Here is a 27,139-nt window from a genome sequence, read left to right as displayed (position 1 = left end):
GTCTTAATGTCAGCCTTCTCTTGGGAGGAGGGCCCAGTGCAGTTGAGGCAGCGTCAGTGGTGGGCAAGGACTTTCCGAGGACCGGGCTCTAGCGACCAGGATAACTTAACTCTCCTTTGTTCTCTTGCTTCCTCAGTTGGTGGTTGTAGCAGCTTTTCCACTATAGGTTATTTTCAGATATTGAACATAGGTTTCTGTGCTGTACAGAAGAAACTTTCTTTAAATCGATTTTTATATATAGTGGCTAATATTTGTAAATCTCAAACTCCCAAATTTATCCCTCCCTGACCCCTTTCCCTGGTAACCGTAAGATTTGTTACTAAATCTGTAAGTCTGGTTCTGTTTTGTAGATGAGTTCATAGTGTCTTTTTTTTTTTTAGATTGCACATGAGTGATATGGTATTTTTCTTTCTCTTTCTGGTTCACTTCACTTAAGAATGATGATCTCTAGGTTCATTCATGTTGCAAATGACATTATTTTATCCTTTTCTATGGCAGAGTAGTATTCTGTTGTATAAATATACCACAACTTCTTTATCCAGTCATTTGTTGCTTCATTTAGGTTGCTTCCATGTGTTGGCTATTGTACATAGTGGTGCTGTGAATACTGGGGTGCAGGTATTTTTTTCGCACTGAAGTTCCCTCTAGATTTATACCCAGAAGTGGGATTGTTGGATCATAGGGTAAGTATTTTAAGTTTTTTGAGGAATTTTCCCTAACAGTTATACCAAACTACATTGCCACCAGCAGTGTAAGAGGGTTCCCTTTTCTTTACACCATCTCCAGCATTTATCTTCATGAACTTTTTTGAGTGATGGCCATTCTGACTGGTGTGAGCTGATACCTCATTGTAGTTTTGACTTAGGTTTCTCTGATAATTAGTGATATTGAGCATTTTTTCATGTACCTATGGGCCATTTGTAGTCTTCATTGGAGAAATGCTTGTTTAGATCTGCCCATTTTTGGATTGGGTTGGTGGTTTTTTGTTACTAAGTTTTATGAGCTGTTTATGTATCCTGGAAATTAAGCCTTTGTCAGTTGAATTATTTACAGGTGTTTTCTCCCATTCTGTAGGTTGTCCTTTTGTTTTGCTTATGGTTTCTGTTGCTGTGCAAAAGCTTGTAAGTTCACTTTTAGGTCCTGTTTGTTTATTTTTGCTTTAATTTCTGTTGCTTGGGCAGATTGCCCTAGGAGAACATTGCTGAGATGTATGTCAGGTAATGTTTTGCCTATGTTTTCTTCTAAGGTTTATGGTGTGTTGTCTACATATGTAAGTCTTAGCCATTTTGAGTTTATTTTTGTATATAGTGTGAAGGACTATTCTAATTTCATTGATTTACATGTAGCTCTCCAGTTTTCCCTACACTGAAGAGACTGTCTTTACTCCATTGTATATTCTTGCCTCCTTTGTCAAAGATTGACCAGAAGTTTTTGGGTTTATTTCTGGGCTCTCTATTCTGTTCCGTTGATCCGTATGTCTGTTATTGTATCAATACCGTGCTGTTTTGACTGCAGCTCTGCCATATTGTCTGCAGTCTGGGAGGGTTATTCCTCTAGCTTCATTCTTTCCCTTCTGTAATGCTTTGGTAATTCTGGGTCTTTTGTGATTCCAAGTAAATTTTAGGATAATTTGTCGTAATTCTGTGAAAAATGTCCTGGGTAAGTTGATGGGGAATCACATTGAATCTGTAGATTGGTTTGGGCAGTGTGGCCATTTGAACACTATTAATTCTTCCAAGGCAAGAACATGGGATATCTTTCCATTTTTTAGGTCCTCTTTAATTTCCTCACTCACTGTTTTGTAGGTCTCTGCATGTCTTTCACTTCCTTGGTCAGATTTATTCCTAAGTATTTTATGTTTTTGGATGCAGTTTTAAAAGGGATTATTCCTTTCGTGTAAAGAAATGCCACTCATTTCTGTATGTTGATGTTGGATCCTGCTACCTTGCTGAATTCTTTCCTTAGCGCTTAGTTTTTCTGCGGAGCCTTTAGGGTTTTCTGTGTATAGTACTATGTCATCCGCATATGACAATTTTACCTCTTTTCTTCCAACTTGGGTCACTTTTCTTTCTTTTTGTTGTCTAACTGCTATACTAGGACTTTTGCTACTGTATTGAATAGAGCTGGTGAGAGTGGGCATCCTTGTCTTGTTCGAGATTTGAGCAGAAAGGCTTTCAGCTTTATACTGTCCAGTATTATGCTGGCCATAAGTTTGTTACAAATAGTTTTTACTATGTTGAAATAATGTTCCCTCTGTACCCACTTTGGTAAGACCATGGGCTCAGTGTAGTCAGGGGGCTGGAAGGATGGTAGCAGCAGTGGCGGCAGGAGGGGGGCTGCCCTTTCGAATCAGTCATTTGCTCCCATCTCCCCTGTGGCCTGGCCTAGGGGTGGCCTCTGCTGCCCCAGGTTCACTGTAGGCAGGTCCCCAGGTCAGCAGGCTCCCAGGAGGCGGGCGTGGTGCAGTCAGGGAGCAGGGGGCAGCGGGGGGAGGGTGTCTGCCTTCGAGGAGCTGGCCTCTTTGCTCTAGTCTGCCTTGTGGCCTGGCTTGTGGGTGGCCTCTGCTTCCTCAGGTCGCGGGACACACATGCTCCAGTCTGCCTGCTCCTGGGAGGTGGGCAGGGTGCAGTGGAGGCGGGGGTTGGGGGCTACCTGACCGCTACCAGCTGACCACATCTCACCAGCCTCCGGTAAGCAAATCAGAAAATGTGTGTCCTGCCCCTGGGGGCAGCAAAGGCTGCCTGCAAGCCAGGTGTGGGGGAGACAGGAGCCTGGGGCAAATCCACCAGCTCCCTAGGGCAGCCCGCCTCCCCCTGCCATTAGCTCTATTTTCTTGCTTGATTTAAATATCTTATCAATCTAGTATACGTGTAATGATACAATATTTCATTACATTTTAAATTTACGTATCCTTAATTACTGATGAGATTGGTAGCCTGGTTATATTTGTTGGCCGTTGAAATTTCCTTTCTGTGATGTGCTTTTTCAAGTCTTCTGCCCATTTTTCTGGTGGAATGTCTCTTGTCCTCATTGATCTGTAGGAGGTCTTTATGTACCTGGATGTGAAGTCTTTTTGTGAGTGATACCTGTTGCAAATATCTTCTCTGTGGCTTTTTTCTGTGGTTCTTTTTAATAAAAGCTTTTTTCTTTTTCTGAAGTAGTCAGAATAATTTTTTGTTTCCATATCAAAGGAGAAGTTCTCCTTTATTATGTAGAAGTTTTCTTTTCTTTTTTTTTTTAACTTTTCATGTTTAAATCTTAGATCCATCTGAAAGCAGTTTTTGTATATAGTTTGAGGTGGAGGTCCATGTTATTTTTAAAAATGTGGATGCCCGTTTCTCCCAGCAGCAGTTGTGATGAAAGGTTGCCTTTCCCCATGCCCAGCATTGCGGCCTTACCATGAGTGTATCAAGGGTCTACATGCTTGGTCTCTTTACGGGCGCTCTTCTGTTTGATTGAGCTTTGTCTCTACATCAGTACCACACTGTCCTAAATATTGTTGCTTTATTAGAAGTCTTGATAGCTTCAGGAGAGTATTGGCTGTTCTTGACCTTTGATACTTCGAAACACATTTTGGAATCAACTTGTCAAGTCCCCCCCAGAAACTTTTTTAACCTTACAGTTCTGATAGGGATTGCATTGAATCTGTCATTCAATTTCAATTTCAACTGACATCTTTACATTGTGAGTCTTCTATTTAATGACCACTTGGCATAACCCTTTACTCAGTTATCTTTCTATAAAGTTTTATAATTTTCTCTGTTAGAGATTTTCACCTCTAGATGGTTAGATTTACTGTCACAACTTTACATTTTTTATCACAATAGTGCTATTGTTAATATTTAAAAAGTTTTATTTCTAACGTGCAGTATTTACATTTTTTATGGAAGTCTTCTATTTTTTGTATGCTAACAGTTTTTCTCAAAAGTAAATTTTATTACCTTTTCTCCCTTACTGTATTTTCATTGTAAATTTTATGGATATTAAACCAGCCTTGAACTCTATGGATAACTGTAACTTGATCCTAATGTAGTATCTTTTTCATACATCTTGGATTTTGTTTTTATTTAGATGTTTATATCAGTGTTCATGATTAAGATTGATCTGTAATTTTCCTTTTCTTATGTTGGATTTAGTATCAAAATTTTGTTAGCCTTATACAATGAGCTGAAGTAGTTTCTTCTTTTCAATTTTTTACAAGAGATTTAATGTTGGAAATAACTCCTTCCTTACATGATTGCAAGGACTTAACAGTGAAGCTGTTTGGGCCTAGAGTGTTCCATATGGGAAGATTTTTGACTATTCAGTTTCTTTAGTGGTTAAAAATCAATGCAGGTTTTCCATGTCTTACGTCAGTTTAGTAATTTATAGTTTTCTAGGAATTTACCCATTTTGTTTAGATTTTCAAGTTCTCAACACAAATTAATTCATAATAGTTTCTTTTCAGTGTCTGAAGATCAGTAGTGACATTTCTTTTTCATTTGTGATACTACCTTCTCTGTTTTGAGGTGATTGCTTAAAAGTGATGTAAACTACACTTATTTCTGTCAGCTAATTCTTATCTACAAAATTACTATTTATATCATAAATTTTGCAGCCACAATAACTTGTCATATTTTTATTTGACAATATAATATGTTGATCTGTAGCCAATCTTTGCATGTTAGCAATAGAACATGCAATTGGAAAGGTGGAATAGGGTCATAGAAACCAAGTATGAAGAGAGTTTTGAGAAGAAGAGGAGAGCCAGTGGTATCTAGGGAAGTTCAAGGGGAGGGCAAGGTTGAAAGTCTTCGATTTGACAGAAATAGGCCTTACGTAGAATGGTCAACCTCTTCGAGTTACAACCTTAAGTTAGTTTCTTAAGACACTTCTGATTTCATATTTCATAGTCTACCAGGCATCAGAAGTGAAATTTCAGAATTCTTAGTTAGAGAAATCACAACTATATTCTTTTTTTATTTCACTGAGTTACTACTTTAATATCAAAGGTGAAATTCCCTGCGGGGAATTTGGGGAGGTGATGTTTCCTTTTCATCCTGTAGATGTCATCGCCTGAATCCTGAATGTTTAGTGCTTTCATTTTCTAAGAATTCTGAATTATGTTTTATATTAAAATCTGATTTTTTGAATGGTACTTTTAAAATTTTGCTTATTTGCAATATGCCTTTCATTAGAATTGAGGCCCTGTATTGAAGTCTCCTGAAAGGCAGTGCAGAAGCTCATGAAAATTTTGAAGTAGGTGCTCATGCTGCACATCTTGTGGAAATTGTATTTAAATTTAGCATTAAAGATCATTTTACCTTTGTCTTTCATTCCAGGAACTTGTGTCCCTGAAGCCTGGTAAAGCTGCAGTGCTGGTTGCCACTCACTTTTCTGAACAGATTGAAACAGTCATTAAAAAACTTCAGGTAAATTTTACAGAATATATTGGGAAAGAACATCTAGTGGGGAGAGTTATTGAACCTGCACTTAAGAACATTTGATTGTGATAATTTCTTCAGTTGATAGTTCCTTTTAATAGCAGTTTCTACACGTGTGTGTGTGGGTGTGTGTGTATTTGGGAGCAGTTGTGGATCTGAGTCTGGACATGAGGGTGCTCATCTTTGTGCATAAGAAACACTAACATCACAGAGAAATTTTTGGAGCTATAGCCTGCACTCACCCTGGACATCGTTACCACAGAGCTCCCCCCCCCCCAGTACCTTCTGCTGTAGTAGCTGCAACAGTATTCTTTTTGGGTTTCATGTTATTTGTTCAAACTTACGTCATCCTCAGAAAGGGTTAATGATGACTACAATTTTTCTTGGAAACCCTTCCCTAGAATACAGCTGTATTAATGTTGAGTAGTGAGAGGCCCAGGTGGAAGCCCTGTGTCACGGAGCTCGCATTCCCCTCATCATCACCATGGGAGGGCTGTGCTTGCTACCTACCATTGTGGCCACGAGTGACAGAGATAGGAAACAGGACAGTGACAGGGACACGTAGCACAACCCAGGGTCCCCACATGGCAGTAAAGTAGTAGGAGACACGTACACAAGATGGAAACCACGGCATGAGTGGGAGGCAGCTGGCATAAGGGACAGAGATACGGAGTTCGTTCATTCACACAGTTGATTTTGCACTACTGTGGCCCCCCATGCACCACAGTATGGTCGGCTCTGGAGGGCACAGATAAGTGTACAGTGTTTTCTTTAACTTTTTCATGTGGAGCAGAGGAGCATTTACGTAAGCACAGTACAGTGTTAAAAGCTCTACACCAGACACAATAAAAAAGCGCTGCAGGAACAAGAGGACAGAGGGATAGACCGTGTGAGAGAGACAGGACTTCCCAGGTACGCGTGACCTGGGCTTAAATAATTGGTGTTAGTTTCTAGTCAGAGAATTGGGAAGGGGTTCTAGATGAAGGGTCCTGGGTGTGTAGAGACTTAAAGGCACAAAGCAACACGCATATTGAGAGGATGACATTGTGGGGATGATAGTAGAAGATTCAGCTATAAATGGTATGTCGGGGGGATGAGTTAGAAGTACAGAGACTGGAAAATAAGGTTTGGGGTCTTACAGTGAACAAATTAATATGTAAAGCTAAGAAATAATATACTGAATCATCTGTATATTGGAGAATTACTAAAGTTTTTTAGGCAAGGAAACAATACCATTAGATTCAATGTATAGAAAGTTAACCCTGTAGTGTGACTATGACTTAGAGGCGCCGCCACTGAATGTTGTTACTGAAGATTGTTTTTCCATATCAAGTGAGAAAGAATGTGATTTAGAAGGTCTCTGATGTGATTCGCAATTTTACCTGGCCAAAAAGTGGTCTTGGTTTTAAGGTAACATACTTTTTACCTGTAGCCTTAATTATGGATGGGATAACATAATGTTGCTCTCTTGTCTTTTGTTTTCAGAGAAGGTCTCCATGTAAATCAAGAATTGCTGCAAATATCTCCATGTGTCACAGAGCCGTTCTCTGAGCCGTTGTGTCCATTTAGCCCCAACTGGGTTACAGAGATGCTGCCAGACCTGGAGTGCTGCGGCCTGGAAGTAACCATTCCGGTAAGACCAATGGTGTAGAGGAGGCAAGAGTCCACTTTCCTTAATCATTCACCAGTGTATAAATGAGCAGAGGGAGACTTGTATATTAAATGACCTGCCTGCGTTCATACCTGGTAGGTGCTAGCACCTGAGATTAAAGCCAGTCTGACTCCACGGTGCATGGGCTCCATTGCTGTGATAAAGTTCTTCTCCATTTATTCCAGTAAAATCAGAAACAGCATGTGTCCATCATTCTTATTAATCGAGGTTCACAGGCATTCTAGTCAACTTGATAAATGTAGAAAAAGGAATACCATAAAAATGCTGAAAGGAAAAAACACGCTCTTACTTGCAGGCACTGATGTTAGATGCTCCTGTTGTGCTGGGACTTACAGGCTGAATGGCAGCTCAGGAGCCTTAGCACATGCATTGCCTGGATCCTCTTTCCTCCTTTTCTCCTGTTTCCAAATGAAAATGAATGTGTGTTCAAATGAATGTGGGAGGGGGTCGAAGGAAGGGAAGCATCCTGGCAGGAGCTCAGGTGGGAGGCTGAAGGGGGCACCTGAGGGGCCCTGTGAAAGGCAGCAGGGTGGCTGGGGGCAGAGAGGAGGCAGGTGGATGTCAAAGGCACAGCCAGAGACCGAGATCTGACCCCACCCTCATCCCCCAAAGAACCAGTCACTCGTGCTGTCAGATGGTAGAGATAGGAGGGTTCTCTGCACTCACATGGGCTTAGGTTGAGAGGGTAGGGCTGCAGGGAGGCTGGGGGATGGCTGGAATGAACTTTCTCCTCTGCTTCCCTGTCCTGCATCCCCTTTTGGCTGGGTTTGCATATATCCTTCCCTGAAAGATGGGGTTGGAGAGGGGTGAGGTCAGAGAGGCCCAGAGTGGGGATGATCTCGATGGCCACCATGGGGCTTGCAGACAGGCCCGGAGCCCTGGGGGCCATGACACTGTGTCCATCCAAATGGGCACAACCGAGGCCCTTGTGGCCTGTGGCCCTGGAAGGGGCGGCCCACTGCTCCCACCCATGCCTAGACTGAGGAGACTGTGCCCAGACCCCTGGCTCCCTGCTCCTGTGGACACACTAGCAGGTGGCAAACAGACAGGTACAGAGAGCAGTTGCCTGGGAGCAAGGCCGAGGCCTGTGTCAGGGCCCCAAGCCCGGGGTGGGCGCTGCACCCAGCATGCCTGAGTCTGAGATTCCCCACGGGGCTCACAGTCCTCTCTTCTGCTTTCTCTTGCAGACTCTGCTGGCAGCCCCAGGCCGGTGTCAGGGCCCTGGATGATAGGAGCCACTGCTGCCCTTCGGTCTCCTGAGCCCTCTCTTTCTCCTGCCTCCGCTCAGAGCCCCTGCACCCTGGCCCCAGCCTGGCCTGACCCCACTCACTGCCGGACCTTCGTATGTCAGGGCCTGGCCCGTGCCTGCCTGCCCAGCCTGTGAAACCTTGGTGGCCCCATGAGCTAGGATGATGGGTCAGGCATCTGCCCTGGGTGCCCTCTGGATCTTCCTTCTGCTGCGGCTGCTGCCGGGGCACGAGGCGCGTGTCGCTGTGGAGGCAGATGTGGGGCTGAGCCGTGAACTGCGCTGCTGCAGGACAAGTTCTTGTCAGCCGCTGAGTTCCCTGCCAATGCCTTGTGCTGCTCCTGGACCCTGTGCAAACCGGACACATGCTGCTACATGCTTTCCATGAAGGTGGCCAAGGCAGCCAAGCCCGCATCTGCATCTACCAGGTTGACTCCTTCCTGGATTCCACGTGCACCTACCTGGGCCTGGAGAACTTGACGAGGTGCTGAGGCTCTGCAACCCCTCGAGCCAGCAAGCAGTTCCACCCCAGCGACAACTTCTCCATGATACACCTGGTCATGGGCAGTCACGACCCCAGTGTCGTGGCTGATGGCCCTGAGAAGTGCCTCAGCAGTCTGATCCAGGACAGGGGCCGGGATGCGCTTCCAGGTGAGTGACAGTTGGGGAGAGACCCATGGGGCAGCACCCTGGGCAGAGGGATTGGGGAGAGGGCCTCCTCTGCAGGGTAGCCCTGGCCACCGTTCCCTAAGGGCTCCCTCGGGGAAGCCAGTTGCACAGAGAAATGTTCTCTGCAGGCTCACTGAGAGGACAGGGACCTGGGGTGCTTGCATGTGACCCCCAGGGCCGGGCGTGGTGCAGCACACTGGGAGGTGCTTGCTGAATGTGCAGGGAAGGATGGGTCTGGTTTCTCCCAGGATGAGGGAGTTTTTCATTTCTGGCTGGGGGAAGTTTCCTCCTCTTCTGCAGGTAGGACGATTCTAATGGGTTAGCAGGCTGCTGTGGCCTGTGGCAGGGTCTGCAGGGGCCTCCTGGGACATGGGAGAAAAAAATAAGAGTGGGCTGTCGGGAGGTGTGGTCAGGAGATGCAGTTTGGGGGTTGCACTTGGTGTGGCCGCACAAATCCTTACCCAGCAACTGGTTAGTTACCTATTTCCTGGGAGGTTCTGGTGCCAGGGACGAGGAGCAGTGAAGAGGCACAAGCAAAGCCCTTTGTGTCTTGAGCTGCTTTTCAGGTCAGGGGAGGGAGGAGGCACTAACAGCCAAACATAAGATGAGGTTGGTGGAGGGAGGTGGGGGTCCCTGCTTTTGGGGCTGTGTGTCACCCAGAGTTAGGGGCTCACTTGGTCAGGGAGCCGTGTTCAAGATTCTGGGAGAGGAGTGGGGAAGCCTTGTGGGCTTCGGCAACTAAGGCGGGGAATGCATGTGTGCTGGGTGGGAACCCGCTGGGAGGGTCTGGGGCACAGTCCACCTTCTTGCAGTTTGGTTTCCTTGGTGAGCGGGGCACCGCACAGGAGGGCACGATCAGTGGGCTGGGACACTGGGCTGGGCTCCATGGCAGCAGGGCAGGCAGGGGGCCTTGCAGGCACTTGGAGGGGAGCCCTCCTTGCAGGAAGCCCAGGGAGTCACGGGAGGCTGGGGCCGCAGCCAGGGCAGGGAGGGTGGCAGAGGCCAGGCTGGGCTGGGCTTTCATGCCAGCAGGTCATGGCAGGGCCAGCTGATTAAGTCCAGGGCTCTTGTCTCTCCTGAGCTCGTGGGGCTGATGGATTCCACAAACTAGCATCTGTAGAGGCACCAAACAAGCTACATGGGGTTACAGAGGAAGCCAGCTATCCTGACCTGATTTGTTCATAGCCCCAAAGCTGAGGGTCAGGAGAGGAGCAAAGAGGTGGCCAGAGCCCTGGGAAGAGGGGGAAGGTGTGGTGTCCAGGAAACCAACAACAACAAAAAAGACCCATTTTTCAGAGCCTCCAGTGCTGGGGCTGGAGACCAGGAGGGCAGATCTTCGGGCTGGGCAAGGTGGAGGTCAGCTCCCCCCACCTCCCTGGGCAGCATGCTGGTAGTACTGGTCCTTGGCAGGTGGGGGAGGCGGTGAGTGCAGCAGAGTACGGAGGGCTCTTCTGAGTAGCAGAGATGCAGGGCATTGGCGGGTTTGGCAGGTGGGAGGGTGCGGGAGCTGTCCGTGCTGACCACCTTGGCACCTTCCTAGCTCTGCCCCTAGATCCAGCCAGAAGAGGGAGAGCGGGCCATTTCCTTGGTGTTCAGCCTCATAGTGGGACTCCCTTCTGGCCAGCAGAGCCTGCCCCAATGCCCAGGGCATGGAGCGGTTCAAGTTCTAGAGGATGGTCCCCGCTGTGGAGTTCCAGGGCTCCAAGGAACCCTGTTTTAGAACTTCATGGATGGGCTCTTCTGGGCTGTCCCCTGTCCCCTAAAGCAGTTGAAATCTCTGTCCAGAGCCTCAGTCCTATGGCTGCCTGATGGGGCTTTGCCCTAACCTGCCCCTAAACTCCCTCCGCACTGGTACCTCCCACGTCCTCAGGGTCCAGGCCAGAAATGCCCCCGCCATGCCCAACAGCCCAGCTGGGGCTGAGGTTATGTCTTCTGTGTCCTGAGCATCCTCCCCCTGCTTCCTTCCTCCCGAAGGCCTGCTCCCCTGTGCTGCCAGGGCGGGCTTTCCAAGGGGCAGTTCTGATTCGGGTGCTGTCCTGCTTCTAATGCTCACTGCCACCTCTTGTCCTCTGTCCAGGACGGGGTGGGCCTGGCTCCCCTGACACGTGCTGAAGGAGAGGAGTGAGCTGGTGCAGATGAGGCCGGCCCACAGGGATGCCAGGAGGGCCTCGAGTTGGTCCGGCTCCCATAGACCCTGGGATAGCGGCAGAATTCAGATCGGTTATGCCTGGCCTGGGGCAGTGCCAGGCCATGCAGAGGGCAGGGACTTGTGCAACAGACCTGGGCTCAGATCCTGGGAGTCCCCACCAGGACGGCTCGTCTATGGCCCCCATGTACCCATCTGCAAAGTGGAGCTGTGGCAGGTGCCCCCAGGATTGCTGCTGTGGGGACCCAGTGCCTGGAACACGATGGAGCCCAGTGGTGGTCCCCTCCCTCCGTGAGCCCTGCTCTTCTCTCCAGGCCCTCGAGTGCACAGCATGGTGGAGGCAGCCCTGCCCTCACCTGCCTCCACCACCTTCTCACCCCCAGCACACAATCTGAGCGTCTACTCCAGGCTGCACCTGGTTCCCAGACAGGAGGGCTGTGGGGTGGGCTGCCAGGGGCTGGGATGAGGAGGGAAGAGTGTGGGTCCAGCCTGGGTCATCTGAGACTGTACAGGCCCCTCAGGGAAAAGTGCTCGGTTTGAAATGGTCTTGACCCCTGCTCAGTGGGGACAGGACAGAGTGAAGCGGCTGTCACTCAGAGTGGTGTTGGGGGAGGCACTGGACTGTGATGAGGCTTTCTGCTGGGGTTCTCCAGGACATCAGAGAGGGTCTGTTCCTGGGCTGGGGCCCTGGGTTGGGGGCTGGCGGCTGCATTAGGTCCCAAGGTGAGTGCAGGGGAGCCTGTGCTGCAGCTGGGGCTGAGGCTCAGGTGAGATTTCAGGTCCCACTGCCACCCTGCCGTCAGGCCGAGCGGGCACCCTCCCAGGTGTGCAGTTGGCCATGGGACCTTGCTGTCTGGTCTCTGTCCCCAAACGTTGATTAGGAAACCAGAGCAGGTGTCTCTACCCACCACCAAAACTGTCCCCAGAATGGTCCAGAGGCAAGGCAAGAGAACGGGCTTCCCAGTGGTAGGGGCCAAGTGCAGGTGTGCCCAGCACTGCTTGGAGGGGCAGCATCAGGAGATGGCAAGTTGCATCCTCAGAGGAATGAACATTTGCCACTGTGAAGAGCCCCCACAGGGCTGCGTGGTGCCCCAGCATCCCCAACCAGCCTTTTTCCCCCTGGGGTCCTCTCCTGCCTTATCTCTGGGTAAACCGGCAGGTCCAGCTCTGACCCTTGTGCTGAGTGCATGAAGCCTCACTCCCACCTTGCAGATGGGGACACCAAGGCTGGGAGGTGAGGGACAAGCCCGAGCCCACACAGCCATGAGAGGGGCAGCCGAGTCCAGCCGTCCTGGCCTGGTTCGCTCAGAGCTGGAGGCCGCCCACGCCCCCGCTCTTGCCATGCCTATAGACCTGTCAGGATGGACGCCAGGAGAGGAGTGCAGAGCAGGGACCGACCTTGTGTCACCGGCCACCTGGGCGCAGGCAACCAGGAGGAAGAAATTCCTGTGGGCAGGAGGCCAGTGTGTGCATGGTCCGCAGAGCGGAGGTGCCAACACTAGGAGGCCGGGCCAGCTCTGGGGCACAGACTGCAGTCTCCATCCTCTGTCCACTGGCCTCGCTGCTGTGTGGAGCAATGACCAGCTGGGGGCTTCGGGAAGGGTAGGAAAACTGAGGCTTGGAAGCAGAAGGAACTTCCCAGGGTTCACATGGGGGCGAGTCCAGGAAAGGCGGAGCTGCCTTCCTGAGGCCAGGACAGCTCTGCTGCATCCCCGCTCACCTGGGCCAGGAGCTAACTTCGTCCACTGGGTGTGAGTAGGTGGCACACAGCCAGCACCCTCTCCTGGAGCAGGGCAGGTGACCCCAGGGTCACGAGATTAGGGTCAGTCTTGGGGTTTCAGGTGTGGGTACTCCTGCCTCCTGACTGTGACCTTGTCTGAGCCTCGGTTTCCTCACCATGAAATGGAGGGAGGGCAACCTTGCCGACCTGGCCAAGGCAGGATGCAGGGGTCAGTCCAGGCAGAAGCCTGGACCTAGTGGCTGCAGGAGAATCTGGGCGGTGGGTATAGGAGGAGGGGAGCTTCTTGTCAGTAGCACAGGTGGGAGTCTGAAGGGGACACCTGATGGGATCTGTGACAGGCAACAGGATGGGTGGGGGCCAAGAGGAGGCAGTTGGATGTCAAAGTCACAGCCAGAGACCTGGGATCTGACCCTCCTTTCATCCCCCAATGAGTAGGTCAATTATTATGTGAGGAAGGATGAGAGGGGAGTCTGCAGCCATATGGGCTGAGGTTCAGAGAGTCAGGCTACAGGGAGGCTATGGGATGGCTGGAATGACCTTGTCTCCTCTGTCCCCCTGTCCTGCATCCCCTCTGGCTGGGTTACAGATCCTTCCCTGAAAGATGGGGTTGGGGAGGGGTAAGTTCAGAGAGGCCACAGAGTCCCAGAATGGGAATGACCCCCATGGTGACCATGGGGATTGCAGGCAGGCCCAGGGCAGAGGGCCCATGCCAGTTTGTCTGTCCAGATGGGCACAGCTGAGGACCATGTGACCTGCGGCCCTGGCAGGGACTGCCCACTACTCCCACCCAGGCCTAGGTGGGAGAGGATGTGCCCGGGACCCTGGCTTCCTGCCCTCCTGCCCCTACAGGTGAACACACTGGGAAGTGAGAGACAGGTGCATAGAGCAGGTGCTTGAGAGCAGGTCCGAGGCCTGTATGAGGGCCCCAAGCTCAGGGTGGGCACAGCCCCCAGCATGCTCGAGTCTCAGCCTCCCCACAGGGCTGACAGTCCTCTCCTGGTTTCTCTTCCAGCCGCTGCTGGCAACCCCAGGCTGCCGCCCCATCCCCAGATGTTAGGAGCCGCTGTTGCCTCCTTGGTCTTCTGAAGCCCTCTCCTCTTTCTGCCTCTGCTCAGAGCCCTGCTATCTGTCCCTAGCCCAGCTTGGCCGTACTCGCCACCGGACCTGGGCATGTCAAGGCCTGGCCTACGCCTGCCTGCCCAGCCAGCAAAATCCTGGCGGCCTCTCCAGGTAGGATGAGGGGCCAGGCCGCTGCCCTGTGCGCCCTATGAATTTTTGATCCGCTGCTGCTGCTGGGTCATCAGTCATGTGTGGCCTCGGGGCTGGACATACATCCTGGGGCAGGGCCATGCCCCATGCTGGTTCAGGGCAAGTTCTTCAGGTTCTTCTTGGCGGCCGTGGAGTTCCCTGGCAACACCTCTCACTGCACCTGGACCCTGTGCAACCCGGACCCATGCCGCTACAGGCTGTATGTGAAGGTGGCCAAGGTGCCCACCTGCAGCAGCCCTGTCAGCATCCGCATCTACCAGTTGGAATCCTTCCTGGAGTCCACGCCCGGCTACCTGGGCCTGGAGAGCTGTGATGAGATGCTGAGGCTCTGCGACCCCTTGGGGCCCCTGGCCTTCCTGTAGGCCAGCAAGCAGGTTTTGCAGATGAAGGGACAGCAGCTGCTGCCGGACGATGACCCTGGGTCCCAGGGTGGGCCCCTCCCACCCCAGCAAGAGCTCCGTTGACTGCCTGGTCATAGGCAACCATAACCCCAGCGAGGTGGCTGGTGGCTCTGTGCACTGCCTCACCAGCCTGACCCAGGATGGGACGGGGATGCGCTCCAGGTGAGTCACCAGTGGGGAGACACTTAGGGGACAGCCCTCTGGGCAGAGGGCAGGGGGGAGAGGGTGTCCTCTTCAGGCCTGCCCTGGCCACCCATCCCTGAGGGCTCCCTCAGGGAAGCAAGTTGCACTGTGAGAATAGGGACCTAGGGTGCTTGTCTTTGGCCCCCAGGCCGGGTGTGGTGGCAGCACACTGGGAGGGGCTTGCTGAGTGTTCAGGGAAGGATGAGTCTGGTTTTTCCCAGAATGAGGGAGTTTTTCATTCCTGGCTGGGGGAAGGTCCCTCCTGTTTTGCAGGTAGGACGATTCTGATGGGCCAGCAGGCTGCTGTGGCCTGTGGCAGGGTCTGCAGGGGCCTCTTGGGACATGGGAGGGAAAAATGAGGCGATTCGGCGGTCGGGATGTGTGGTCAGGAGATGCAGTTTGGGGGTTGCATGTGTTGTGGCTGCACAAATCCTTATCCTACTGCTAGTTACCCAGCTCCTGGGAGGTGTTCTGGTGCCAGGGAAGAGGAGCAGTGAAGAGGCACAAGGGAAGTCCTTTGTGTCCTGGTGTTGCCTTCCACGGCGGGGGAGGGAGGAGGCGCTAACATCCAAACAGAAGCAGCGGGTGTCAGGTGTGGGTTGTGGGGGTCCCTGGTGTCGGGGCTGTGTGTCATCTGGAGTCGCCCTGAGTTGGTCAGGGGGGTCTGTGTTCAAGATTTTGGAAGAAGTGCGGGCAAGCCCTATGGCCGTCAGAGGGAAAGGCGGGTGTACTCATGCGCTGGGTGGGTCCTTGCAGGTATGGGCTGGGGCACAGTCCACCTTCTTAGCAGTTAGGTGTCATTGGTGAGAGGGAGGGGAACCTGTGCAGGAGGGCATGATCAGTGGACTGGGACCCCGGACAGGCCTCCGTGGGAGCAGGGCAGGTTGGGAGCCGTGGAGACACTTGGAGGGGATCCCCCATTTGCAGGAAGCTCAGGATGTTGTGGGAGGCTGGGGCCTTAGCCAGGGCAGGGAGGACAGCAGGAGCCAGTCTGGGCTGGGTGTTCCTGCCGGCAGGTCATCATGGGGCCAGGTGACATGGTCCAGGGTGCTTGGCCTCTCCTCAGCCAGTGGCACTGAGGGATTCCACAGAGTAGCATCTGTGGAGGCACAAAATAAGCTAAGTGGGGTTACAAAGGAAGCCTGTTATCCTGGACCTGTTTCTATTGATGGCATCCAGGCTGAGGACCCCAGATTAGAAACGTGTTGAAGCAGCGAGTTGCTGGAGAGGGTCAGGAGATGAGCGAAGAGGTGGCCAGAGCCCTGGGACGAGGGTGCAGTGAGGCATCCAGGGAACATCAGACAATCCCGACCTTGCGTCCGTGCATCAGGGCCCCCAGTGCTGGGGTGGGAGGCCTGAGGGCAGATCTTCGGGCTGGGCAAGACAGAGGTCACTGCTACCTTGGCTGGGGCCGATCCTCTCCTTCCCCCAAGGTGTTGTGTGCACACGGGGTGTGTGTGTAAATGTGTGCAGTGCATGGGGCACGTGTGTGCACGTGGTCACGCCTGCCCCCTTCCAGCATGTCAGTATGTGCGTGTGTGCACTGCGTTCTTCTGTGCATGTGTGTGAGGGTGGGAGGTACTCGCGTTCACCATGCGTGTGTGTGAAGGCCGATTTCAGCATTTGTGACAAAGCGTGTGTCGAGGCTGTGTGGCAGGGCTGGTGGCCTTGGGGGAAGACAGCTCGCAGGGACTGTGGGCTGGGGCTGCCATGTTGTGAAGCGGGGAGCTCGGCTGCAGGACAGGACACGGTCACCTGGGCCCAGGGGAAGTTCAGACCCCCATGCGCGTGCCCGGGCCTCTGAAGGCCTTGATGCTCTGAGACCTTGGGAGTAAACATCACCTTGGTGGTGGTGACCACAGCCGCGTCTAAGTGTCTCCTTGTGCAGGAAGCACCACCTGTCAACCAGTTTACACCCCTCAGCAGCCCAGGGATGGCTCCTCAGAGAGGCAGCTGCCAGCACAGGGCCTTTGCACAGGCTGTTCCCTGGGGTTTAACACTGTTACCCACGCACCTACATGGTCCGTTCCCTCAGGTTGCTCGTGCCCTGGCCATCCTGACCCCCTGACCATGCTGCTTGAAGTGGCAGCAGCCCGAGCCACGCTGTCACCGCACCCCATGTCTTTTTCCCATCCCACATGGCATCACCTGTGAACACTGGATAATTCCTGTGTCCTTTTTCTCTGTCCTGCCACAATGTACGCCCCTCCCAAATAGGTCAGAGGAGTTTGCCTTGCTGGCTGATGAAACCTGGCACACAGGAGGCCTGGATTAATACTTACGTAGTGGAATGAGATATAGAGAAGTTAAGGCAGCAGCCAGGGTTGCACAGCTTGCAAGTGGGAGACAAAGGGCAGAACCAGCCCTTGTCACCTGGTGGTCCCGCCTGGGGTGTCTCCTGCTCAGCACTCTGCTGGGAATGGGTTGTATGTGTGTACACATGTGTGTCAGGGTGGGGTGGCATGCAGACCAGAGAGGTCCAGCAGTCATTCAGAAGACACACAGATGAGACAGGCAGGTGCTTGCCCCAAATCTTGCTGGCTGAGCCTGTGCCAGGGAGCTTCACCCCTCACACTGGTTAGGGGAGGCTGGGTCACATGTGTCCCTCCATCCCCAGCGCAGCTGCGAGCGAGCAGGAGGCCCAGGCCAACACGTGGCCTGTTTTTAGCCTTGTGCCTCTGTCCTGTCAAAATGCCACATGGCTACATCACGCATCTGGCTGGGAAGTGTTTGTTGGGCCTGAGCAACTGTCCCCTGTCCTCCACCTCTGTCCCTGCCTGGCTGCACCTCTGCAGCTGCTCTCCTGGCCTCTTAGCTCTGTGTCCCTCTCCCTCTCATGGTAGTCTTCTCTGCGTTTGCCTGCCTCTGGACAGATGGCCCAAGTCAGGACCCATGGGGGCTAGGGTGGAGGGGACTGGGGACTGGGTGGGGGAATTCAGAGAGCTGTCCTGTCCCCTGTGGTCCTCATTTGCACATCCATGTACTGGGCTGAGGAGGAACTCCATGCCCCAGGACACGCCCTAACTTCACAGGTCGTGGAGCACGGCCTGGATGCCTGGGGAACCGGCCTGGTGGGCGAGGACAGGGCAGGAATGGACAGGGGCTGACCCACTGCCTCTGCTGCCTCACCTGCTGGGCTGGGGAGAGCTCTGCCCAGAAAGCAGGAAGGCCTAGCAGGATGCGGGCCTCTCCCAGGGTCCTCATCCAGGCTCACTGGGGCCACAGGGACCAGGGACGCCACAGCTTCCAGGCTGGGGCGCCAGGGTGGGAAGGAAGCTGGGATCCCTCCTACCATGTGCCCTGTCTGCTGGGTGGCCAAGGCTGCCTGGCCACCATTAATTCGCTCTATTTGTCAGGTAATGAGATGGAAGTGAGGCTTCCAGACAGAGGGGGCGTTGAGCCGGGGGAGAATGGCTGCTTTCTTCTGGGCCTGGAGGGGCAGCCCACCCCCCAGCCTTGCCCACTCCTCTGCTGCCCCCTCACAGCCCACCCAGCCCAGGAGCCCTGTGGCCACCCAGCAAAGGGGGTCCTGAGAGCCTCTGCCGAGCACTGTGGGCCCCAGGAGTCCTTGCGAATAATCCCCCATTGCGGTTACGTTAGTCTGAATGACATTCGTTAGGTGTCAGCTGTGAGTGGGACGCACGTTAAAGGTACAGCAATGATAACAGAAGTAGTAGTCACCACTTGCTGAGTGTCCCTCCGTGGTGTTCGCGCGGCCAAGCTCAGGTGGCGGTCTGGGACCAGGAACAGGGCTCGTCTGTGATAAGGGCCAGGCACCCTGTGTCAGGGCCCGAGGTCAGTCTGTGATGAAATTCAAGGCTCAGTGTGTGACCAGGGTCATGTCTAGGTCTGAGGGTCAGCCTGTCCTCTGAGCCGGTGGCCCCCTGCCTGGCCTCTCCACCCCCTCCTCCCACCACGTCCTCACCACCTGGGTCACCAAGGTAACCAGCCTTGAAATAATGGGTGTTTCAGCAGCTGAGGCCTAACTTGAATTTATCCTGAAAGACTCAGTTCTGCAACAGTTGCCAGGGAAACTAAGGGGCATCCTGTCTCTCCCACCCACTGCCAGTTTCCACGTCAGTCAGGCTTCCACTTGACACCTGGGCTGGGGCAGCAAAGGGGGATGGGCAGAACGTGCCCGCCCTGGCCCTGCTACCAGTCCTGTCTCCTGGACCCCAGGCCTCTGTGCTTTTGTCTCAGTGTGATGGGATGGGATGGGATGGCTCAGCAGGGGAGCCCACTGAGGTATAGAGTGCCAGGCGGGGGCCCCTGTGGTCGGTTTTGGCAGGCAGGCTTAGTCTGGGGCCAGCGAGCGGAGCACTTGGAATCTGATCCTGGATTTGATCCCAGCTCCTCTCCTCGTCAGCCTGGTGGATAACTTGGTGTCTCTGTTTGCATCTGCCAAATGGGTGTGGTCTTGGGGCTGTTGAGGTCATCCGAGCAAAGTGGTAGTGATGAAGGCCCCCTGGGCAGCCTCGGCTGTCCTATCTTCAGAGCTGCTCCCCTGCCCTGTGCCGAGGGCATGGAGGCATTCCTGGGGCTCCCTGCCTTCCCCCGGGCTCTGGTCTGCTTCCCATCTCCTCCACCCTGGCCCCCAGGGTCTTTCCACAACATTCCCAGTTCAGAGTGAAGTCCTGTTTGTGCAGTATCCTTGAGACCCTGGTTTCACCTGTCTTCTGAGACTTGGGCCTCCACACCATCTCCAGGGCAGACCTTCCTCTTTGAGCCTCAGGTGTCTCTGCTGTAGGTGGGTGAACGTTTGGTTCCTGGGTGGACTGAGACTCAAGGCTTCTGTGTACTGAGGTTACCAGCACAGAGCAGGCGCAGGGGGTAGTCAGGACTCCCTTGCCCAGGTTTATACCCAGAGAGCCAACCTTGTGGGGAGCAATCTTCCTTGAAGATTGTGGGGCCCAGTCCAACTCAGCCTCCTCCCCAATTGGGGAAGCAGGGCGTCGCTTCAGGTGGGCAGGCTCATGTCTTCCCATCTGAACAATGAGAGCAGAGAGTTCTCCCTTGTGGGATCTCAAGGCATCGTGCCCAGACCCAGGACGTGGCTCAAAACCAGGTCCCTCGGCCCCCGCATAGTCGGGATTCATGCAGAACTCAGCCCTGCCCCTGCCCTGCGTCCCTCCCTGGCAAGTCCTCCCTGGGCCTCTGCTGCACAGCTGGGAGCTCAGGGGTCAAGCACGGTGCACGCCCACTCCCGTAAGGTTGCAGCCACCCCTCCTACCCATCCCTTGTCTGGCAGAGGGGCTCTGCCTCTGGGTTCAGGGGAAAGTGGGACCCATGGGAGGGTGGGCTCTGTGAGAGGAGAAGTTTCTGCTAGGGCGTGGGGGGTGTGAAATTCTCAGTTGCCACATCACTCAGCAGGGAGAAGGAGCACCGCCTTCCAAATTGGGGGAGTTAGGGGTGTCCCTTTCTAGCGTCCGGTTCATTCACCAGGCCGCCCCTTGATGGTCAGTTCCCAACACAGGCACGGGGACCGCTGGGAGGGGACTCTGCACGTCTCTAGCCGCCCTCCCCAGAACAGAGCACCTGGACACTGAACCTGCTGCCCATCAATAAAGTGGGTTCCCTGGGATCAACTCTGATCCCAGCAACATGCCCACACCTGTCATCTCCCACCATTTCAGGCATCAGTCCGTCCTCAGATGAGGGGTTTGAGGCCGTGGTGGGATGTACTTCACGGGCATAAATAGCATAAGTAGCATAAAACTACATGGTAGTGATGGTCGGACAGCATGGGAATGCACTTAATGTTCCTGAAATGCACAATTTAAAAGGGAAAAAAATCTGTATTTTATTAAAGGAAGTGGGAAATGGAAAAATATAGGAAGCCATAAATGATGTAAAACAAATAAACTAAACTAAAGAAAAACAAAACAAAAGCAAATTCAGGGGTAGGGAAGTCAACTTCGGGTAGGGGAGGGGATTCATGGTGGGATTTTGGAGGTGTAGGAGGGGGCAGAGGGGGCTCAGCCCTAGGGGGTGATGATGCCTGAATTGGTTCTCCACTGCCCAGCGGCCCAGGTGCAGGTGCAGGAACTGCAGGCTTCTCAGGAGCAGCAAGATCAGCAGGAGCTGCAGGCTCTTCAGGAGCTGCAGGCTGTTCAGGAGCGGCAAGATCAGCAGGAGCGGCAGGCTCTTCAGGAGTGGCAAGATCAGCAGGAGCGGCAGGCTCTTCAGGAGCGGCAGGCTCTTCAGGAGCGGCTAGATGAGCAGGAGCGGCAGGCTCTTCAGGATCAGCGGGCTCTTCAGGAGTGGCAGGCTCTTCAGGAGGGGCTGGATCAGCAGGAGCGGCAGGCTCTTCAGGAGAGGCTAGATCAGCAGGAGCGGCGGGCTCTTCAGGATCGGTGGGCTCTTCAGGAGCGGCAGGCTCTTCAGGAGGGGCTAGATGAGCAGGAGCGGCAGGCTTTTCAGGAGCGGCGGGCTCTTCAGGAGGGGCTTGATCAGCAGGAGCGGCGGGCTCTTCAGGAGGGGCTTGATCAGCAGGAGCGGCGGGCTCTTCAGGAGCGGCTAGATCAGCAGGAACGGCAGGCTGTTCAGGAGCGGCAGGCTGTTCAGGAGCGGCTAGATGAGCAGGAATGGCAGGCTCTTCATATGCAGCTGGAGCAGCAGGATCTTCATGTTCAGCAGGAGCAGCTGAAGGGAGTTCGCGGTCTCCTGCTGGACCCTGGTGGTCCTGTTTTTGTTCTCTGGTGTCTTCCCCTGCCCCTGCCTGCTCTGGACCTGTAACTGTTGGACGTGGAGAGAGCTTTAAGTCTAGTGGTTGTGCTCAGGCACAACTTGGAAAAAGGTACCCACATGCCTCCCTTTCCACGTGCCTTTTCAAGGACAGAAATCTTCCCAGAGCTTTGCAGACAGCTCCCACCGAGCAAGTGCCCACAGGCACTTGTTCTGTGCCTGAATTCTTCCAGACAGGTGGTCTGAGGCCAGTCTTTGCTCTGGTCCCAACAGCAGACTTTGGGGATGCCTCCCTGTGTGGCCCAGCCCTCCGCCCTCCCTCACCTACACACCCTCACTGACCCCGCCCTTCTCACCTTTGGGCTCTGCTTCGGGGGGCTCCTGGTCCTCTACCTGAATCCCCGGGAGGTGGGCACGGTGCTCCAGGTCAGAGCCGGTGGTGCTGAGCTGCCCCTCAGCCCTGGGCGAGATCCTGGGGAGAGACCTGGGCGATGTCTGGGCAGGAGGCCGTGGTGGTGGGGAGCCCTTCATACCCAGACTCTTCCGGAGCCTGTGCTGGCCTTCCACAGTGTGGCACACCAGCCCCTCACTTGGGGAGGTGGCATGAGTGTCCTGGTTCCCCGGATCCTGCGGAGTCTGGCTCTGCAATGACAGTGACCGGCAGCCGGCCCAGCCCGGAGGTCTCAGAGCCCTGCCCGGCCAGGACCACTCCTGCTTCTGCCCCACTCGACCCTCTGCTGCCAGATCAGACTGGGACCTTGGTCATCTCGGTCACCCGGGAGGCAAGAGACACACCCTAGGGCATGGGCGCCACCTCGGGCAGCAGGGCCCTGCCCCGGTTCTCCACATCCCAGCCAGCCCACTTGGACCCAGGTTGGGGACGTGATCGGCCCCCCAGGCCTCTGACCCTTCCTCAGCCTGCTCTTGCTTGAGGCAGGACCCCCCCCCAACATGACTGCCCCACCGCCACCAGTCAGGAAGGGGCCGTGGGGCCACCCGGGTGGGGTCTGAGTGGTGGCCCGGCCTGGGCGGGCCTGCCCTGGGCCTCCCTGTTACCTTTCGGTCCCTCTGGCCAAAAGGCCAGAGGCGCCTGGGGTGAGACCCGACCCACTGTCGGCACTGTTGGCAAAGGCCGTTGCTGCGGGCTTTCCGGGGGCCGCGACCTCGGGATCTTGGGATGCAACAAAACATATCTGAGCTGAGCTGAGTTCGCCAGCCAAGTCAGTTGAGAAGTGTCCTTCTCTACAGAGCGGGTGCCTGGTGACCTGGGTCCCAAGTTCTGTTGGGCTCTGTTGCCATGGAAGTGAGGTCACTTCCTGGGGTCCCCTTCCCCAAGCTTCCTCCTTACACAAAGTTCCCCAAGGGCCTCTCTGGGCTGCTGATGGCTCACTTCCCACCCCATGCCATGTCCACCCAGTGACACCAACTCGGCCCCTCCTATAGCCCTGGGGAGGCCTGGATGCAGCCAGGGTCACAGTTCTGATGACACAGCTGGGTTCAGACCCGGCTCCCCTGCCAGCAGTGCTGTCACCCTGGACAAGCCACCTTCTTCTCAGTGTCTCCCCAATCCCCCATCGGTGCAGTGGGGATCATTCTGGACCCTGCTCCCTAGGAAAGCCATCATGTCTCTAGAACCACAAACACCTACTGCACCTGTCACCTCTGCGGGCTGGCATCACAGGGAGCTCATGCACAGACTCAGCAAAGGAAGGGCCCCACAGAGGGCTGGTGTGCAGGCCCAGGAGTGTGCAGGACTTAGGGTGTGCAGACACAGGAGGGAGGAGGACCAGGTGTGTGCAGGCCGAGGAGTGTGCAGGCATAGGTGGTAGCAGGCCCAGGAGTGTGAAGGCACAGGAGGGAGCAGGCCCAGGAGTGTGCAGGCCAAGGAGAGTGCAGGCCCAGGAGTGTGCAGACGAGGGATTGTGTGGGCCCAGGAGAGGGCAGGCCCAGGAGTGTGCAGAAAGAGGAGTGTGCAGGCCCAGCAGGGTGCAGTCCCAGGAGTATGCAGGCCCATTAGTGTGCAGACCCAGGCCAGGGCAGGCCCAGGAGTGTGCAGGCGTACAAGTGTGCAGTCCCAGAAGTGTGATGGCACAGGAGGGAGCAGGCCCAGGTGTGTGCAGATCCAGGACTGTGCAGGCCTAGGATAGGGCAGGCCCAGGAGTGTGCAGATACAGGAGGGAGCAGGCACAGGAGGGAGCAGGCCAAGGTGTGTGTAGGCCCAGGATTATGTAGGCCCAGGAGTGTGAAGGCGCAGAATTGTGCAGTCCCAGGAGTGTGCCGGCACAGATGGGAGAGCCTAGGAGTGTGCAGGCATAGGTGGTAGCAGGCCCAGGAGGGAGCAGGCACAGGAGGGAGCAGGCCCAGGTGTGTGTAGGCCCAGGATTATGTAGGCCCAGGAGTGTGAAGGCGCAGAATTGTGCAGTCCCAGGAGTGTGCCGGCACAGATGGGAAAGCCTAGGAGTGTGCAGGCATAGGTGGTAGCAGGCCCAGGAGTGTGCAGGCACAGGAGGGAGCAGGCCCAGGAGTGTGCAGGCCCAGGAGTGTACAAGCCCAGGTTCGTGCAGGCCCAGGTGTGTGCAGGTCCAGGAGCATGCAGGCCCAGGTGTGTGCAGTCCCAGAAGTGTGCAGGCCCAGGAGAGGGCAGGCCCTGGAGTGTGCAGGACCAGGAGTGTGCAGGCCCAGGGCTTTGCAGGCCAAGCCATGTGCAGCCCCAGGAGTGTGCCGGCACAGATGGGAACAAGCCTAGGAGTTTACAGACATAGGTGGGAGCAGGCCCAGGAGAGTACAAGCCCAGGTTCATGCAGGCCGAGCTGTGCACAGGTCCAGGAGTGTGTAGGCCCAAGTGTGTGCTGTCCCAGGAGTGTGCAGGCCCTGGAGTGTGCAGGCCCAGGATTGTGCATGCCCAGGAGTGTGCAGGCCCATGAGTATGCAGTCACAGGAGGGAGCAGGTACAGGAGTGTGCAGGCCCAGGTTTGTACAGGCCCAGGAGAGGGCAGGCCCTGTAGTGTGCAGAACCAGGTGACGGCAGGCCCCATAGTGTGCAGGCGCAGGAAAGGGCAGGCCCAAGGGTGTTCAGGTGCAGGAATGGGGAGTCCTAGGACCGTGCACGCCAAGCAGAGGGCAGGCCCAGGAGTGTGCAGACCAGGGATTGTGCGGGCCAAGGAGAAGTCAGGCCCAGGAGTGTGCATGCCCAGAAGTGTGCAGGCATAAGTGGGAGCAGGCCCAGTAGTGTGAAGGCTCAAGAATGTACAGGTCCAGGAGAGGGCCGGCCGAATTGGGGGCAGGCCCAGGAGAGGGAAGGCGCATGAGTGTGCAGGCCCAGGAGTGTGCAGACGAGGGATTGTGCGGGCCCAGGAGAAGGCAGGCCCAGGAGTGTACATGCCCAGGGCTGTGCAGGCCAAGCAGCGTGCCGCCCCAGAAGTGTGCAGGCACAGGTGGGAACAGGCCTAGGGGTGTGCAGGCATAGGTGGGAGCAGGCCCAGGATTGTACAAGCCCAGGTTCATGCAGGCCCATGTGTGCGTAGGTCCAGGAGTGTGTAGGCCCAAGTGTGTGCTGTCCCAGGAGTGTGCATGCCCAGGAGTGTGCAGGCCCAGGGGTGTGCATGCCCAGGAGTGTGCAGGCCCAGGGGTGTGCATGCCCAGGAGTGTGCAGGCCCAGGAGGGTGCAGGCCCAGGAGTGTGCAGGCCCAAGCCAGGGCAATCCCAGGAGTGTACAGTCCCAGGAGTGTGCAGACCCAGGAGTGTGCAGAGAAGAATGTGCAGGCCCAGGAGGGTACAGTCCCTGGAGTGTACAGGCCCATTAGTGTGCAGGCCCAGGCCAGGGCAGGCCCAGGTGTGTGCAGTCCCAGGAGTGTGCAGGCCCAAGAGAGGGCAGGCCCTGGAGTGTGTAGGTAGGTACAGGAGGGAGCAAGCCCAGAAGTGTGCAGATCCAGGACTGTGCAGGCGTAGGATAGGTCAGGCCCAGGAGTGTGCAGGTCCAGGAGTGTGCCGGCCGAACTGGGGGCAGGCCCAGGAGAGTAAGGCCTTGGAGTGTGCAGACAGAGGAGTGTGCAAGCCCAGGAGGGTGCAGGCCCAGGGTTGTACAGGCCCAGGAGTATGCAGTCACAGGAGTGAGCAGATACAATAGTGTGCAGGCCCAGGAGTGTACAGGCCAAAGTTCGTGCAGGTCAGATGTGCGCAGGTCCAGGAGCGTGCAGGCCCAGAAGTGTGCATATACAATACGGAATGGTCCCGGGAGTGTACAGGCCCAGGTTCCTGCAGGCCCAGGTGTGCGTAGGTCCAGGAGTGCGTAGGTCCAGGAGTGCGCAGGTCCAGGAGTGTGCAGGCCCAGTTGTGTGCAGGCCCAGGATTGTGCAGGCCCTGTCGACCCTGGAGGGCAGGATGCCGTGACCAGAGGAGGCGCTCTGTAGGACTGGGGGCGGAGGGCGGGAGAGCAGGCGGTTGGAGATTCAGTGGTGAGGGCTGGAAAGGGGCAGAGCTGCACCAACCAGGTGTGCGGACCTGAGGGCGTGAGGCTGGGCGGCCTGCCGAGGGTGTTCCTGCAGCAGTGCTGGCCGTGGGTGAGGATGTGGTGGGACCAGGGCTGAGCCAGCGGGGCAGAAGGAGGAGGAGCGGGGAGGAGGAGCGGGGAGGAGGGTGCCAGAGGGTGCACAGTGGACCGGTCACTGGGCATCTGCAGGTTTGGAGGCGCTCTGCTGTGTGGGGCTCCAGGCCTCCCTGGGTCTGGGGACGTGGGTGTGATGTGACTTGGAAGGAGGCCGGGTGCGCTTTGGACAGCACCCGCCATGTCTCCCACCCAGGCCCAGTGCTCATGGTCATGTTGCAGCCTCAGTTTTCCGTCCACTGTCCCAGCAACCCCTTGGTGGTATTCTGAGCAGAGGCAGAGGGTGAGAGTCCTGACTTGGCTTTCCTTCCCTGTGTTTCCAAGTCCACACTCATTCCGGAAATCACACGACAGGCCAAGAAATCGGGAACGCGGTGTCGGGGTAAAGAATAGTGAGTTTATTTGGAAAGGCAGCTGACCGAGAAGATGGCAGGCTAACGTCCTGGAGAGCCACCTTCTCCGAGTGAGAATTCAGGCTCCTTTTACACTCAAAAGCAGAGGGGTTGTGGGTGGTTGGTGCAAAGTCCTTGGTGCAGGAATTCTTTGTTTTTGCAGTTGTGGGTCAGCTCCTGGGGCCCCTGTAAAACCTCTAACAAAACAAATGTTACTTTCTGTTCTGCAGCTTGTTGTGTGTATAGGAGAGGAAAAGAGCTCTTATCCTGAAAGCTGAGAGCCTTGAAAACAGGCTCTCCTGTCAATTTCAGGCTGAAGGCAACATTGTTTTTTACAAAAGGGGCAGAGCTTGTAAGACAGCCTGGAAAACAGCAGAGGGTTAAAGGAAAAAGAACAGATCTAATAGGCAGTCAGATTTGGTCTTTTCTATTACACCTGCTGCCCCAACAGGGCTGGCCTCAGGGAGGAAGGGCGCCCCCCAGCCCCCGAGAGCCGCCTGCAGAGGGTGGTGAAGGCAGGGAGGGGGTCTGCCGTGCTGGGGAGGTAAACTAGACATGGCTGATACATGGACAGTGACTGCAAAGTTAGAAAACCTCTGGGTTTTCCCTCTTTAGGGAGGGAGAGGGAGGCTCAGCATAGGTCCTTGAGCTTCCGCGAGAGAAGTGGCTCTCAGCCCAGGTCGGCTGCGGGCGCCTCTGGGGTTGTCACA

At 54.9% G+C, this 27,139-nt stretch overlaps 1 protein-coding gene across 1 annotated transcript in view; it reads left to right on the top strand.

Annotated features, from left to right (window-relative positions):
- Positions 1–27,139, top strand: part of LOC116277792 (adhesion G protein-coupled receptor B1-like) — a 219,441-nt gene that overhangs the window by 36,390 nt on the left and 155,912 nt on the right. The window contains exons 11-14 of the mRNA XM_072948444.1: positions 5,322–5,411; positions 6,909–7,056; positions 8,283–8,992; positions 13,910–14,729. The gene's annotated coding sequence lies outside the window, so the exon portion shown is untranslated. The remainder of the gene's footprint in view (positions 1–5,321; positions 5,412–6,908; positions 7,057–8,282; positions 8,993–13,909; positions 14,730–27,139) is intronic.

The sequence above is a fragment of the Vicugna pacos genome, chromosome 23, assembly GCF_048564905.1.
Source record: "Vicugna pacos chromosome 23, VicPac4, whole genome shotgun sequence".
NCBI classification, from domain to species: Eukaryota; Metazoa; Chordata; class Mammalia; order Artiodactyla; family Camelidae; genus Vicugna; species Vicugna pacos.
Note: the sequence above shows the minus strand (reverse complement) of the source record. Positions and strands in the feature narration are given on the sequence as shown.